Below are 17,510 nucleotides of genomic sequence, written 5' to 3' on the forward strand. Positions count from 1 at the left end.
AAACTTATGTTAGGACTTCAATGATCAAGATTGTCAGTTTACAGCTTTCTGAGTCCAGTAATGCTGAAATAGTGTTTCTGTTGAAATGAAGTGAAATCAAGCCCAAATCTGCTCAAAAGCTTTTCTCTCTATTAGATAAAGCTGTTTCATTCAGTATTCAGTGCAAATCTTGCCAAACTGAAACAAGCTTATGTCTTATGAAGTACAATGTTTTCTGCAATGCTGTAAGACAGTTTTTAATGTGTTAGAAGTTATATGCACAAAAACTAATGTTAGGACTTCAATGATCAAGTTTGTCAGTTTACAGCTTTCTGAGTCCAGTAATGCTGAAATAGTGTTTCTGTTGAAATGAAGTGAAATCAAGCCCAAATCTGCTCAAAAGCTTTTCTCTCTATTAGATAAAGCTGTTTCATTCAGTATTCAGTGCAAATCTTGCCAAACTGAAACAAGCTTATGTCTTATGAAGTACAATGTTTTCTGCAATGCTGTAAGACAGTTTTTAATGTGTTAGAAGTTATATGCACAAAAACTTATGTTAGGACTTCAATGATCAAGATTGTCAGTTTACAGCTTTCTGAGTCCAGTAATGCTGAAATAGTGTTTCTGTTGAAATGAAGTGAAATCAAGCCCAAATCTGCTCAAAAGCTTTTCTCTCTATTAGATAAAGCTGTTTCATTCAGTATTCAGTGCAAATCTTGCCAAACTGAAACAAGCTTATGTCTTATGAAGTACAATGTTTTCTGCAATGCTGTAAGACAGTTTTTAATGTGTTAGAAGTTATATGCACAAAAACTAATGTTAGGACTTCAATGATCAAGATTGTCAGTTTACAGCTTTCTGAGTCCAGTAATGTTGAAATAGTGTTTCTGTTCAAATGAAGTGAAATCAAGCCCAAATCTGCTCAAAAGCTTGTCTCTCTATTAGAGAAAGCTGTTTCATTCAATATTCAGTGCAAATCTTGCCAAACTGAAACAAGCTTATGCCTTATGAAGTACAATGTTTTCTGCAATGCTGTAAGACAGTTTTTAATGTGTTAGAAGTTATATGCACAAAAACTTATGTTAGGACTTCAATGATCAAGATTGTCAGTTTACAGCTTTCTGAGTCCAGTAATGCTGAAATAGTGTTTCTGTTGAAATGAAGTGAAATCAAGCCCAAATCTGCTCAAAAGCTTTTCTCTCTATTAGATAAAGCTGTTTCATTCAGTATTCAGTGCAAATCTTGCCAAACTGAAACAAGCTTATGTCTTATGAAGTACAATGTTTTCTGCAATGCTGTAAGACAGTTTTTAATGTGTTAGAAGTTATATGCACAAAAACTAATGTTAGGACTTCAATGATCAAGTTTGTCAGTTTACAGCTTTCTGAGTCCAGTAATGCTGAAATAGTGTTTCTGTTGAAATGAAGTGAAATCAAGCCCAAATCTGCTCAAAAGCTTTTCTCTCTATTAGATAAAGCTGTTTCATTCAGTATTCAGTGCAAATCTTGCCAAACTGAAACAAGCTTATGTCTTATGAAGTACAATGTTTTCTGCAATGCTGTAAGACAGTTTTTAATGTGTTAGAAGTTATATGCACAAAAACTTATGTTAGGACTTCAATGATCAAGATTGTCAGTTTACAGCTTTCTGAGTCCAGTAATGCTGAAATAGTGTTTCTGTTGAAATGAAGTGAAATCAAGCCCAAATCTGCTCAAAAGCTTTTCTCTCTATTAGATAAAGCTGTTTCATTCAGTATTCAGTGCAAATCTTGCCAAACTGAAACAAGCTTATGTCTTATGAAGTACAATGTTTTCTGCAATGCTGTAAGACAGTTTTTAATGTGTTAGAAGTTATATGCACAAAAACTAATGTTAGGACTTCAATGATCAAGATTGTCAGTTTACAGCTTTCTGAGTCCAGTAATGCTGAAATAGTGTTTCTGTTCAAATGAAGTGAAATCAAGCCCAAATCTGCTCAAAAGCTTTTCTCTCTATTAGAGAAAGCTGTTTCATTCAATATTCAGTGCAAATCTTGCCAAACTGAAACAAGCTTATGCCTTATGAAGTACAATGTTTTCTGCAATGCTGTAAGACAGTTTTTAATGTGTTAGAAGTTATATACACAGAAACTAATGTTAGGACTTCAATGATCAAGATTGTCAGTTTACAGCTTTCTGAGTCCAGTAATGCTGAAATAGTGTTTCTGTTGAAATGAAGTGAAATCAAGCCCAAATCTGCTCAAAAGCTTTTATCTCTATTAGATGAAGCTGTTTCATTCAGTATTCAGTGCAAATCTTGCCAAACTGAAACATGCTTATGTCTTATGAAATAAAATGTTTTCTGCAATGCTGTAAGACAGTTTTTAATGTGTTAGAAGTTATATACACAAAAACTGATGTTAGGACTGCAATGATCAAGATTGTCAGTTTACAGCTTTCTGAGTCCAGTAATGTTGAAATAGTGTTTCTGTTCAAATGAAGTGAAATCAATCCCAAATCTGCTCAAAAGCTTTTCTCTCTATTAGAGAAAGCTGTTTCATTCAATATTCAGTGCAAATCTTGCCAAGCTGAAACAAGCTTATGCCTTATGAAGTACAATGTTTTCTGCAATGCTGTAAGACAGTTTTAATGTGTTAGAAGTTATATGCACAAAAACTTATGTTAGGACTTCAATGATCAAGATTGTCTGTTTACAGCTTTCTGAGTCCAGTAATGCTGAAATAGTGTTTCTGTTCAAATGAAGTGAAATCAAGCCCAAATCTGCTCAAAAGCTTTTCTCTCTATTAGAGAAAGCTGTTTCATTCAATATTCAGTGCAAATCTTGCCAAACTGAAACAAGCTTATGCCTTATGAAGTACAATGTTTTCTGCAATGCTGTAAGACAGTTTTTAATGTGTTAGAAGTTATATGCACAAAAACTAATGTTAGGACTTCAATGATCAAGATTGTCAGTTTACAGCTTTCTGAGTCCAGTAATGCTGAAATAGTGTTTCTGTTGAAATGAAGTGAAATCAAGCCCAAATCTGCTCAAAAGCTTTTCTCTCTATTAGATAAAGCTGTTTCATTCAGTATTCAGTGCAAATCTTGCCAAACTGAAACATGCTTATGTCTTATGAAATAAAATGTTTTCTGCAATGCTGTAAGACAGTTTTTAATGTGTTAGAAGTTATATACACAAAAACTAATGTTAGGACTGCAATGATCAAGATTGTCAGTTTACAGCTTTCTGAGTCCAGTAATGTTGAAATAGTGTTTCTGTTCAAATGAAGTGAAATCAAGCCCAAATCTGCTCAAAAGCTTTTCTCTCTATTAGAGAAAGCTGTTTCATTCAATATTCAGTGCAAATCTTGCCAAGCTGAAACAAGCTTATGCCTTATGAAGTACAATGTTTTCTGCAATGCTGTAAGACAGTTTTAATGTGTTAGAAGTTATATGCACAAAAACTTATGTTAGGACTTCAATGATCAAGATTGTCTGTTTACAGCTTTCTGAGTCCAGTAATGCTGAAATAGTGTTTCTGTTCAAATGAAGTGAAATCAAGCCCAAATCTGCTCAAAAGCTTTTCTCTCTATTAGAGAAAGCTGTTTCATTCAATATTCAGTGCAAATCTTGCCAAACTGAAACAAGCTTATGCCTTATGAAGTACAATGTTTTCTGCAATGCTGTAAGACAGTTTTTAATGTGTTAGAAGTTATATGCACAAAAACTAATGTTAGGACTTCAATGATCAAGATTGTCAGTTTACAGCTTTCTGAGTCCAGTAATGCTGAAATAGTGTTTCTGTTGAAATGAAGTGAAATCAAGCCCAAATCTGCTCAAAAGCTTTTCTCTCTATTAGATAAAGCTGTTTCATTCAGTATTCAGTGCAAATCTTGCCAAACTGAAACATGCTTATGTCTTATGAAATAAAATGTTTTCTGCAATGCTGTAAGACAGTTTTTAATGTGTTAGAAGTTATATACACAAAAACTAATGTTAGGACTGCAATGATCAAGATTGTCAGTTTACAGCTTTCTGAGTCCAGTAATGTTGAAATAGTGTTTCTGTTCAAATGAAGTGAAATCAAGCCCAAATCTGCTCAAAAGCTTTTCTCTCTATTAGAGAAAGCTGTTTCATTCAATATTCAGTGCAAATCTTGCCAAACTGAAACAAGCTTATGCCTTATGAAGTACAATGTTTTCTGCAATGCTGTAAGACAGTTTTTAATGTGTTAGAAGTTATATGCACAAAAACTAATGTTAGGACTGCAATGATCAAGATTGTCAGTTTACAGCTTTCTGAGTCCAGTAATGTTGAAATAGTGTTTCTGTTCAAATGAAGTGAAATCAAGCCCAAATCTGCTCAAAAGCTTTTCTCTCTATTAGAGAAAGCTGTTTCATTCAATATTCAGTGCAAATCTTGCCAAACTGAAACAAGCTTATGCCTTATGAAGTACAATGTTTTCTGCAATGCTGTAAGACAGTTTTTAATGTGTTAGAAGTTATATGCACAAAAACTTATGTTAGGACTTCAATGATCAAGATTGTCAGTTTACAGCTTTCTGAGTCCAGTAATGCTGAAATAGTGTTTCTGTTGAAATGAAGTGAAATCAAGCCCAAATCTGCTCAAAAGCTTTTCTCTCTATTAGATAAAGCTGTTTCATTCAGTATTCAGTGCAAATCTTGCCAAACTGAAACAAGCTTATGTCTTATGAAGTACAATGTTTTCTGCAATGCTGTAAGACAGTTTTTAATGTGTTAGAAGTTATATGCACAAAAACTTATGTTAGGACTTCAATGATCAAGATTGTCAGTTTACAGCTTTCTGAGTCCAGTAATGCTGAAATAGTGTTTCTGTTGAAATGAAGTGAAATCAAGCCCAAATCTGCTCAAAAGCTTTTCTCTCTATTAGATAAAGCTGTTTCATTCAGTATTCAGTGCAAATCTTGCCAAACTGAAACAAGCTTATGCCTTATGAAGTACAATGTTTTCTGCAATGCTGTAAGACAGTTTTTAATGTGTTAGAAGTTATATGCACAAAAACTTATGTTAGGACTTCAATGATCAAGATTGTCAGTTTACAGCTTTCTGAGTCCAGTAATGCTGAAATAGTGTTTCTGTTCAAATGAAGTGAAATCAAGCCCAAATCTGCTCAAAAGCTTTTCTCTCTATTAGATAAAGCTGTTTCATTCAGTATTCAGTGCAAATCTTGCCAAACTGAAACAAGCTTATGTCTTATGAAGTACAATGTTTTCTGCAATGCTGTAAGACAGTTTTTAATGTGTTAGAAGTTATATGCACAAAAACTTATGTTAGGACTTCAATGATCAAGATTGTCAGTTTACAGCTTTCTGAGTCCAGTAATGCTGAAATAGTGTTTCTGTTGAAATGAAGTGAAATCAAGCCCAAATCTGCTCAAAACCTTTTCTCTCTATTAGATAAAGCTGTTTCATTCAGTATTCAGTGCAAATCTTGCCAAACTGAAACAAGCTTATGCCTTATGAAGTACAATGTTTTCTGCAATGCTGTAAGACAGTTTTTAATGTGTTAGAAGTTATATGCACAAAAACTTATGTTAGGACTTCAATGATCAAGATTGTCAGTTTACAGCTTTCTGAGTCCAGTAATGCTGAAATAGTGTTTCTGTTGAAATGAAGTGAAATCAAGCCCAAATCTGCTCAAAAGCTTTTATCTCTATTAGATGAAGCTGTTTCATTCAGTATTCAGTGCAAATCTTGCCAAACTGAAACATGCTTATGTCTTATGAAATAAAATGTTTTCTGCAATGCTGTAAGACAGTTTTTAATGTGTTAGAAGTTATATACACAAAAACTGATGTTAGGACTGCAATGATCAAGATTGTCAGTTTACAGCTTTCTGAGTCCAGTAATGTTGAAATAGTGTTTCTGTTCAAATGAAGTGAAATCAAGCCCAAATCTGCTCAAAAGCTTTTCTCTCTATCAGAGAAAGCTGTTTCATTCAATATTCAGTGCAAATCTTGCCAAGCTGAAACAAGCTTATGCCTTATGAAGTACAATGTTTTCTGCAATGCTGTAAGACAGTTTTTAATGTGTTAGAAGTTATATGCACAAAAACTTATGTTAGGACTTCAATGATCAAGATTGTCAGTTTACAGCTTTCTGAGTCCAGTAATGCTGAAATAGTGTTTCTGTTTAAATGAAGTGAAATCAAGCCCAAATCTGCTCAAAAGCTTTTCTCTCTATTAGATAAAGCTGTTTCATTCAGTATTCAGTGCAAATCTTGCCAAACTGAAACATGCTTATGTCTTATGAAATAAAATGTTTTCTGCAATGCTGTAAGACAGTTTTTAATGTGTTAGAAGTTATATACACAAAAACTAATGTTAGGACTGCAATGATCAAGATTGTCAGTTTACAGCTTTCTGAGTCCAGTAATGTTGAAATAGTGTTTCTGTTCAAATGAAGTGAAATCAAGCCCAAATCTGCTCAAAAGCTTTTCTCACTATTAGAGAAAGCTGTTTCATTCAATATTCAGTGCAAATCTTGCCAATCTGAAACAAGCTTATGCCTTATGAAGTACAATGTTTTCTGCAATGCTGTAAGACAGTTTTTAATGTGTTAGAAGTTATATGCACAAAAACTAATGTTAGGACTGCAATGATCAAGATTGTCAGTTTACAGCTTTCTGAGTCCAGTAATGTTGAAATAGTGTTTCTGTTCAAATGAAGTGAAATCAAGCCCAAATCTGCTCAAAAGCTTGTCTCTCTATTAGAGAAAGCTGTTTCATTCAATATTCAGTGCAAATCTTGCCAAACTGAAACAAGCTTATGCCTTATGAAGTACAATGTTTTCTGCAATGCTGTAAGACAGTTTTTAATGTGTTAGAAGTTATATGTACAAAAACTTATGTTAGGACTTCAATGATCAAGATTGTCAGTTTACAGCTTTCTGAGTCCAGTAATGCTGAAATAGTGTTTCTGTTGAAATGAAGTGAAATCAAGCCCAAATCTGCTCAAAAGCTTTTCTCTCTATTAGATAAAGATGTTTCATTCAGTATTCAGTGCAAATCTTGCCAAACTGAAACAAGCTTATGTCTTATGAAGTACAATGTTTTCTGCAATGCTGTAAGACAGTTTTTAATGTGTTAGAAGTTATATGCACAAAAACTAATGTTAGGACTTCAATGATCAAGTTTGTCAGTTTACAGCTTTCTGAGTCCAGTAATGCTGAAATAGTGTTTCTGTTGAAATGAAGTGAAATCAAGCCCAAATCTGCTCAAAAGCTTTTCTCTCTATTAGATAAAGCTGTTTCATTCAGTATTCAGTGCAAATCTTGCCAAACTGAAACAAGCTTATGTCTTATGAAGTACAATGTTTTCTGCAATGCTGTAAGACAGTTTTTAATGTGTTAGAAGTTATATGCACAAAAACTTATGTTAGGACTTCAATGATCAAGATTGTCAGTTTACAGCTTTCTGAGTCCAGTAATGCTGAAATAGTGTTTCTGTTGAAATGAAGTGAAATCAAGCCCAAATCTGCTCAAAAGCTTTTCTCTCTATTAGATAAAGCTGTTTCATTCAGTATTCAGTGCAAATCTTGCCAAACTGAAACAAGCTTATGTCTTATGAAGTACAATGTTTTCTGCAATGCTGTAAGACAGTTTTTAATGTGTTAGAAGTTATATGCACAAAAACTAATGTTAGGACTTCAATGATCAAGATTGTCAGTTTACAGCTTTCTGAGTCCAGTAATGCTGAAATAGTGTTTCTGTTCAAATGAAGTGAAATCAAGCCCAAATCTGCTCAAAAGCTTTTCTCTCTATTAGAGAAAGCTGTTTCATTCAATATTCAGTGCAAATCTTGCCAAACTGAAACATGCTTATGTCTTATGAAATAAAATGTTTTCTGCAATGCTGTAAGACAGTTTTTAATGTGTTAGAAGTTATATACACAAAAACTGATGTTAGGACTGCAATGATCAAGATTGTCAGTTTACAGCTTTCTGAGTCCAGTAATGTTGAAATAGTGTTTCTGTTCAAATGAAGTGAAATCAAGCCCAAATCTGCTCAAAAGCTTTTCTCTCTGTTAGAGAAAGCTGTTTCATTTCAATATTCAGTGCAAATCTTGCCAAGCTGAAACAAGCTTATGCCTTATGAAGTACAATGTTTTCTGCAATGCTGTAAGACAGTTTTTAATGTGTTAGAAGTTATATGCACAAAAACTTATGTTAGGACTTCAATGATCAAGATTGTCAGTTTACAGCTTTCTGAGTCCAGTAATGCTGAAATAGTGTTTCTGTTGAAATGAAGTGAAATCAAGCCCAAATCTGCTCAAAAGCTTTTCTCTCTATTAGATAAAGCTGTTTCATTCAGTATTCAGTGCAAATCTTGCCAAACTGAAACAAGCTTATGTCTTATGAAGTAAAATGTTTTCTGCAATGCTGTAAGACAGTTTTTAATGTGTTAGAAGTTATATGCACAAAAACTAATGTTAGGACTTCAATGATCAAGTTTGTCAGTTTACAGCTTTCTGAGTCCAGTAATGCTGAAATAGTGTTTCTGTTGAAATGAAGTGAAATCAAGCCCAAATCTGCTCAAAAGCTTTTCTCTCTATTAGATAAAGCTGTTTCATTCAGTATTCAGTGCAAATCTTGCCAAACTGAAACAAGCTTATGTCTTATGAAGTACAATGTTTTCTGCAATGCTGTAAGACAGTTTTTAATGTGTTAGAAGTTATATGCACAAAAACTTATGTTAGGACTTCAATGATCAAGATTGTCAGTTTACAGCTTTCTGAGTCCAGTAATGCTGAAATAGTGTTTCTGTTGAAATGAAGTGAAATCAAGCCCAAATCTGCTCAAAAGCTTTTCTCTCTATTAGATAAAGCTGTTTCATTCAGTATTCAGTGCAAATCTTGCCAAACTGAAACAAGCTTATGTCTTATGAAGTACAATGTTTTCTGCAATGCTGTAAGACAGTTTCTAATGTGTTAGAAGTTATATGCACAAAAACTAATGTTAGGACTTCAATGATCAAGATTGTCAGTTTACAGCTTTCTGAGTCCAGTAATGCTGAAATAGTGTTTCTGTTCAAATGAAGTGAAATCAAGCCCAAATCTGCTCAAAAGCTTTTCTCTCTATTAGAGAAAGCTGTTTCATTCAATATTCAGTGCAAATCTTGCCAAACTGAAACAAGCTTATGCCTTATGAAGTACAATGTTTTCTGCAATGCTGCAAGACAGTTTTTAATATGTTAGAAGTTATATACACAAAAACTAATGTTAGGACTTCAATGATCAAGATTGTCAGTTTACAGCTTTCTGAGTCCAGTAATGCTGAAATAGTGTTTCTGTTGAAATGAAGTGAAATCAAGCCCAAATCTGCTCAAAAGCTTTTATCTCTATTAGATGAAGCTGTTTCATTCAGTATTCAGTGCAAATCTTGTCAAACTGAAACATGCTTATGTCTTATGAAATAAAATGTTTTCTGCAATGCTGTAAGACAGTTTTTAATGTGTTAGAAGTTATATACACAAAAACTTATGTTAGGACTTCAATGATCAAGATTGTCAGTTTACAGCTTTCTGAGTCCAGTAATGTTGAAATAGTGTTTCTGTTCAAATGAAGTGAAATCAAGCCCAAATCTGCTCAAAAGCTTTTCTCTCTATTAGAGAAAGCTGTTTCATTCAATATTCAGTGCAAATCTTGCCAAACTGAAACAAGCTTATGCCTTATGAAGTACAATGTTTTCTGCAATGCTGTAAGACAGTTTTTAATGTGTTAGAAGTTATATGCACAAAAACTAATGTTAGGACTTCAATGATCAAGATTGTCAGTTTACAGCTTTCTGAGTCCAGTAATGCTGAAATAGTGTTTCTGTTGAAATGAAGTGAAATCAAGCCCAAATCTGCTCAAAAGCTTTTCTCTCTATTAGATAAAGCTGTTTCATTCAGTATTCAGTGCAAATCTTGCCAAACTGAAACATGCTTATGTCTTATGAAATAAAATGTTTTCTGCAATGCTGTAAGACAGTTTTTAATGTGTTAGAAGTTATATACACAAAAACTAATGTTAGGACTGCAATGATCAAGATTGTCAGTTTACAGCTTTCTGAGTCCAGTAATGTTGAAATAGTGTTTCTGTTCAAATGAAGTGAAATCAAGCCCAAATCTGCTCAAAAGCTTTTCTCTCTATTAGAGAAAGCTGTTTCATTCAATATTCAGTGCAAATCTTGCCAAACTGAAACAAGCTTATGCCTTATGAAGTACAATGTTTTCTGCAATGCTGTAAGACAGTTTTTAATGTGTTAGAAGTTATATGCACAAAAACTAATGTTAGGACTGCAATGATCAAGATTGTCAGTTTACAGCTTTCTGAGTCCATTAATGTTGAAATAGTGTTTCTGTTCAAATGAAGTGAAATCAAGCCCAAATCTGCTCAAAAGCTTGTCTCTCTATTAGAGAAAGCTGTTTCATTCAATATTCAGTGCAAATCTTGCCAAACTGAAACAAGCTTATGCCTTATGAAGTACAATGTTTTCTGCAATGCTGTAAGACAGTTTTTAATGTGTTAGAAGTTATATGCACAAAAACTAATGTTAGGACTGCAATGATCAAGATTGTCAGTTTACAGCTTTCTGAGTCCATTGATGTTGAAATAGTGTTTCTGTTCAAATGAAGTGAAATCAAGCCCAAATCTGCTCAAAAGCTTGTCTCTCTATTAGAGAAAGCTGTTTCATTCAATATTCAGTGCAAATCTTGCCAAACTGAAACAAGCTTATGCCTTATGAAGTACAATGTTTTCTGCAATGCTGTAAGACAGTTTTTAATGTGTTAGAAGTTATATGCACAAAAACTTATGTTAGGACTTCAATGATCAAGATTGTCAGTTTACAGCTTTCTGAGTCCAGTAATGCTGAAATAGTGTTTCTGTTGAAATGAAGTGAAATCAAGCCCAAATCTGCTCAAAAGCTTTTCTCTCTATTTAGATAAAGCTGTTTCATTCAGTATTCAGTGCAAATCTTGCCAAACTGAAACAAGCTTATGTCTTATGAAGTACAATGTTTTCTGCAATGCTGTAAGACAGTTTTTAATGTGTTAGAAGTTATATGCACAAAAACTAATGTTAGGACTTCAATGATCAAGTTTGTCAGTTTACAGCTTTCTGAGTCCAGTAATGCTGAAATAGTGTTTCTGTTGAAATGAAGTGAAATCAAGCCCAAATCTGCTCAAAAGCTTTTCTCTCTATTAGAGAAAGCTGTTTCATTCAATATTCAGTGCAAATCTTGCCAAGCTGAAACAAGCTTATGCCTTATGAAGTACAATGTTTTCTGCAATGCTGTAAGACAGTTTTTAATGTGTTAGAAGTTATATGCACAAAAACTTATGTTAGGACTTCAATGATCAAGATTGTCAGTTTACAGCTTTCTGAGTCCAGTAATGCTGAAATAGTGTTTCTGTTTAAATGAAGTGAAATCAAGCCCAAATCTGCTCAAAAGCTTTTCTCTCTATTAGATAAAGCTGTTTCATTCAGTATTCAGTGCAAATCTTGCCAAACTGAAACATGCTTATGTCTTATGAAATAAAATGTTTTCTGCAATGCTGTAAGACAGTTTTTAATGTGTTAGAAGTTATATACACAAAAACTAATGTTAGGACTGCAATGATCAAGATTGTCAGTTTACAGCTTCCTGAGTCCAGTAATGTTGAAATAGTGTTTCTGTTCAAATGAAGTGAAATCAAGCCCAAATCTGCTCAAAAGCTTTTCTCACTATTAGAGAAAGCTGTTTCATTCAATATTCAGTGCAAATCTTGCCAATCTGAAACAAGCTTATGCCTTATGAAGTACAATGTTTTCTGCAATGCTGTAAGACAGTTTTTAATGTGTTAGAAGTTATATGCACAAAAACTAATGTTAGGACTGCAATGATCAAGATTGTCAGTTTACAGCTTTCTGAGTCCAGTAATGTTGAAATAGTGTTTCTGTTCAAATGAAGTGAAATCAAGCCCAAATCTGCTCAAAAGCTTGTCTCTCTATTAGAGAAAGCTGTTTCATTCAATATTCAGTGCAAATCTTGCCAAACTGAAACAAGCTTATGCCTTATGAAGTACAATGTTTTCTGCAATGCTGTAAGACAGTTTTTAATGTGTTAGAAGTTATATGTACAAAAACTTATGTTAGGACTTCAATGATCAAGATTGTCAGTTTACAGCTTTCTGAGTCCAGTAATGCTGAAATAGTGTTTCTGTTCAAATGAAGTAAAATCAAGCCCAAATCTGCTCAAAAGCTTTTCTCTCTATTAGATAAAGCTGTTTCATTCAGTATTCAGTGCAAATCTTGCCAAACTGAAACAAGCTTATGTCTTATGAAGTACAATGTTTTCTGCAATGCTGTAAGACAGTTTTTAATGTGTTAGAAGTTATATGCACAAAAACTTATGTTAGGACTTCAATGATCAAGATTGTCAGTTTACAGCTTTCTGAGTCCAGTAATGCTGAAATAGTGTTTCTGTTGAAATGAAGTGAAATCAAGCCCAAATCTGCTCAAAAGCTTTTCTCTCTATTAGATAAAGCTGTTTCATTCAGTATTCAGTGCAAATCTTGCCAAACTGAAACATGCTTATGTCTTATGAAATAAAATGTTTTCTGCAATGCTGTAAGACAGTTTTTAATGTGTTAGAAGTTATATACACAAAAACTAATGTTAGGACTGCAATGATCAAGATTGTCAGTTTACAGCTTTCTGAGTCCAGTAATGTTGAAATAGTGTTTCTGTTCAAATGAAGTGAAATCAAGCCCAAATCTGCTCAAAAGCTTTTCTCTCTATTAGAGAAAGCTGTTTCATTCAATATTCAGTGCAAATCTTGCCAAACTGAAACAAGCTTATGCCTTATGAAGTACAATGTTTTCTGCAATGCTGTAAGACAGTTTTTAATGTGTTAGAAGTTATATGCACAAAAACTTATGTTAGGACTTCAATGATCAAGATTGTCAGTTTACAGCTTTCTGAGTCCAGTAATGCTGAAATAGTGTTTCTGTTGAAATGAAGTGAAATCAAGCCCAAATCTGCTCAAAAGCTTTTATCTCTATTAGATGAAGCTGTTTCATTCAGTATTCAGTGCAAATCTTGCCAAACTGAAACATGCTTATGTCTTATGAAATAAAATGTTTTCTGCAATGCTGTAAGACAGTTTTTAATGTGTTAGAAGTTATATACACAAAAACTGATGTTAGGACTGCAATGATCAAGATTGTCAGTTTACAGCTTTCTGAGTCCAGTAATGTTGAAATAGTGTTTCTGTTCAAATGAAGTGAAATCAAGCCCAAATCTGCTCAAAAGCTTTTCTCTCTATTAGAGAAAGCTGTTTCATTCAATATTCAGTGCAAATCTTGCCAAGCTGAAACAAGCTTATGCCTTATGAAGTACAATGTTTTCTGCAATGCTGTAAGACAGTTTTTAATGTGTTAGAAGTTATATGCACAAAAACTTATGTTAGGACTTCAATGATCAAGATTGTCAGTTTACAGCTTTCTGAGTCCAGTAATGCTGAAATAGTGTTTCTGTTTAAATGAAGTGAAATCAAGCCCAAATCTGCTCAAAAGCTTTTCTCTCTATTAGATAAAGCTGTTTCATTCAGTATTCAGTGCAAATCTTGCCAAACTGAAACATGCTTATGTCTTATGAAATAAAATGTTTTCTGCAATGCTGTAAGACAGTTTTTAATGTGTTAGAAGTTATATACACAAAAACTAATGTTAGGACTGCAATGATCAAGATTGTCAGTTTACAGCTTTCTGAGTCCAGTAATGTTGAAATAGTGTTTCTGTTCAAATGAAGTGAAATCAAGCCCAAATCTGCTCAAAAGCTTTTCTCACTATTAGAGAAAGCTGTTTCATTCAATATTCAGTGCAAATCTTGCCAATCTGAAACAAGCTTATGCCTTATGAAGTACAATGTTTTCTGCAATGCTGTAAGACAGTTTTTAATGTGTTAGAAGTTATATGCACAAAAACTAATGTTAGGACTGCAATGATCAAGATTGTCAGTTTACAGCTTTCTGAGTCCAGTAATGTTGAAATAGTGTTTCTGTTCAAATGAAGTGAAATCAAGCCCAAATCTGCTCAAAAGCTTGTCTCTCTATTAGAGAAAGCTGTTTCATTCAATATTCAGTGCAAATCTTGCCAAACTGAAACAAGCTTATGCCTTATGAAGTACAATGTTTTCTGCAATGCTGTAAGACAGTTTTTAATGTGTTAGAAGTTATATGCACAAAAACTTATGTTAGGACTTCAATGATCAAGATTGTCAGTTTACAGCTTTCTGAGTCCAGTAATGCTGAAATAGTGTTTCTGTTGAAATGAAGTGAAATCAAGCCCAAATCTGCTCAAAAGCTTTTCTCTCTATTAGATAAAGCTGTTTCATTCAGTATTCAGTGCAAATCTTGCCAAACTGAAACAAGCTTATGTCTTATGAAGTACAATGTTTTCTGCAATGCTGTAAGACAGTTTTTAATGTGTTAGAAGTTATATGCACAAAAACTAATGTTAGGACTTCAATGATCAAGTTTGTCAGTTTACAGCTTTCTGAGTCCAGTAATGCTGAAATAGTGTTTCTGTTGAAATGAAGTGAAATCAAGCCCAAATCTTCTCAAAAGCTTTTCTCTCTATTAGATAAAGCTGTTTCATTCAGTATTCAGTGCAAATCTTGCCAAACTGAAACAAGCTTATGTCTTATGAAGTACAATGTTTTCTGCAATGCTGTAAGACAGTTTTTAATGTGTTAGAAGTTATATGCACAAAAACTTATGTTAGGACTTCAATGATCAAGATTGTCAGTTTACAGCTTTCTGAGTCCAGTAATGCTGAAATAGTGTTTCTGTTGAAATGAAGTGAAATCAAGCCCAAATCTGCTCAAAAGCTTTTCTCTCTATTAGATAAAGCTGTTTCATTCAGTATTCAGTGCAAATCTTGCCAAACTGAAACAAGCTTATGTCTTATGAAGTACAATGTTTTCTGCAATGCTGTAAGACAGTTTTTAATGTGTTAGAAGTTATATGCACAAAAACTAATGTTAGGACTTCAATGATCAAGATTGTCAGTTTACAGCTTTCTGAGTCCAGTAATGTTGAAATAGTGTTTCTGTTCAAATGAAGTGAAATCAAGCCCAAATCTGCTCAAAAGCTTGTCTCTCTATTAGAGAAAGCTGTTTCATTCAATATTCAGTGCAAATCTTGCCAAACTGAAACAAGCTTATGCCTTATGAAGTACAATGTTTTCTGCAATGCTGTAAGACAGTTTTTAATGTGTTAGAAGTTATATGCACAAAAACTTATGTTAGGACTTCAATGATCAAGATTGTCAGTTTACAGCTTTCTGAGTCCAGTAATGCTGAAATAGTGTTTCTGTTGAAATGAAGTGAAATCAAGCCCAAATCTGCTCAAAAGCTTTTCTCTCTATTAGATAAAGCTGTTTCATTCAGTATTCAGTGCAAATCTTGCCAAACTGAAACAAGCTTATGTCTTATGAAGTACAATGTTTTCTGCAATGCTGTAAGACAGTTTTTAATGTGTTAGAAGTTATATGCACAAAAACTAATGTTAGGACTTCAATGATCAAGTTTGTCAGTTTACAGCTTTCTGAGTCCAGTAATGCTGAAATAGTGTTTCTGTTGAAATGAAGTGAAATCAAGCCCAAATCTGCTCAAAAGCTTTTCTCTCTATTAGATAAAGCTGTTTCATTCAGTATTCAGTGCAAATCTTGCCAAACTGAAACAAGCTTATGTCTTATGAAGTACAATGTTTTCTGCAATGCTGTAAGACAGTTTTTAATGTGTTAGAAGTTATATGCACAAAAACTTATGTTAGGACTTCAATGATCAAGATTGTCAGTTTACAGCTTTCTGAGTCCAGTAATGCTGAAATAGTGTTTCTGTTGAAATGAAGTGAAATCAAGCCCAAATCTGCTCAAAAGCTTTTCTCTCTATTAGATAAAGCTGTTTCATTCAGTATTCAGTGCAAATCTTGCCAAACTGAAACAAGCTTATGTCTTATGAAGTACAATGTTTTCTGCAATGCTGTAAGACAGTTTTTAATGTGTTAGAAGTTATATGCACAAAAACTAATGTTAGGACTTCAATGATCAAGATTGTCAGTTTACAGCTTTCTGAGTCCAGTAATGCTGAAATAGTGTTTCTGTTCAAATGAAGTGAAATCAAGCCCAAATCTGCTCAAAAGCTTTTCTCTCTATTAGAGAAAGCTGTTTCATTCAATATTCAGTGCAAATCTTGCCAAACTGAAACAAGCTTATGCCTTATGAAGTACAATGTTTTCTGCAATGCTGTAAGACAGTTTTTAATGTGTTAGAAGTTATATACACAGAAACTAATGTTAGGACTTCAATGATCAAGATTGTCAGTTTACAGCTTTCTGAGTCCAGTAATGCTGAAATAGTGTTTCTGTTGAAATGAAGTGAAATCAAGCCCAAATCTGCTCAAAAGCTTTTATCTCTATTAGATGAAGCTGTTTCATTCAGTATTCAGTGCAAATCTTGCCAAACTGAAACATGCTTATGTCTTATGAAATAAAATGTTTTCTGCAATGCTGTAAGACAGTTTTTAATGTGTTAGAAGTTATATACACAAAAACTGATGTTAGGACTGCAATGATCAAGATTGTCAGTTTACAGCTTTCTGAGTCCAGTAATGTTGAAATAGTGTTTCTGTTCAAATGAAGTGAAATCAATCCCAAATCTGCTCAAAAGCTTTTCTCTCTATTAGAGAAAGCTGTTTCATTCAATATTCAGTGCAAATCTTGCCAAGCTGAAACAAGCTTATGCCTTATGAAGTACAATGTTTTCTGCAATGCTGTAAGACAGTTTTAATGTGTTAGAAGTTATATGCACAAAAACTTATGTTAGGACTTCAATGATCAAGATTGTCTGTTTACAGCTTTCTGAGTCCAGTAATGCTGAAATAGTGTTTCTGTTCAAATGAAGTGAAATCAAGCCCAAATCTGCTCAAAAGCTTTTCTCTCTATTAGAGAAAGCTGTTTCATTCAATATTCAGTGCAAATCTTGCCAAACTGAAACAAGCTTATGCCTTATGAAGTACAATGTTTTCTGCAATGCTGTAAGACAGTTTTTAATGTGTTAGAAGTTATATGCACAAAAACTAATGTTAGGACTTCAATGATCAAGATTGTCAGTTTACAGCTTTCTGAGTCCAGTAATGCTGAAATAGTGTTTCTGTTGAAATGAAGTGAAATCAAGCCCAAATCTGCTCAAAAGCTTTTCTCTCTATTAGATAAAGCTGTTTCATTCAGTATTCAGTGCAAATCTTGCCAAACTGAAACATGCTTATGTCTTATGAAATAAAATGTTTTCTGCAATGCTGTAAGACAGTTTTTAATGTGTTAGAAGTTATATACACAAAAACTAATGTTAGGACTGCAATGATCAAGATTGTCAGTTTACAGCTTTCTGAGTCCAGTAATGTTGAAATAGTGTTTCTGTTCAAATGAAGTGAAATCAAGCCCAAATCTGCTCAAAAGCTTTTCTCTCTATTAGAGAAAGCTGTTTCATTCA

Source organism: Carassius gibelio, chromosome A22, assembly GCF_023724105.1.
Source record: "Carassius gibelio isolate Cgi1373 ecotype wild population from Czech Republic chromosome A22, carGib1.2-hapl.c, whole genome shotgun sequence".
NCBI lineage: Eukaryota > Metazoa > Chordata > Actinopteri > Cypriniformes > Cyprinidae > Carassius > Carassius gibelio.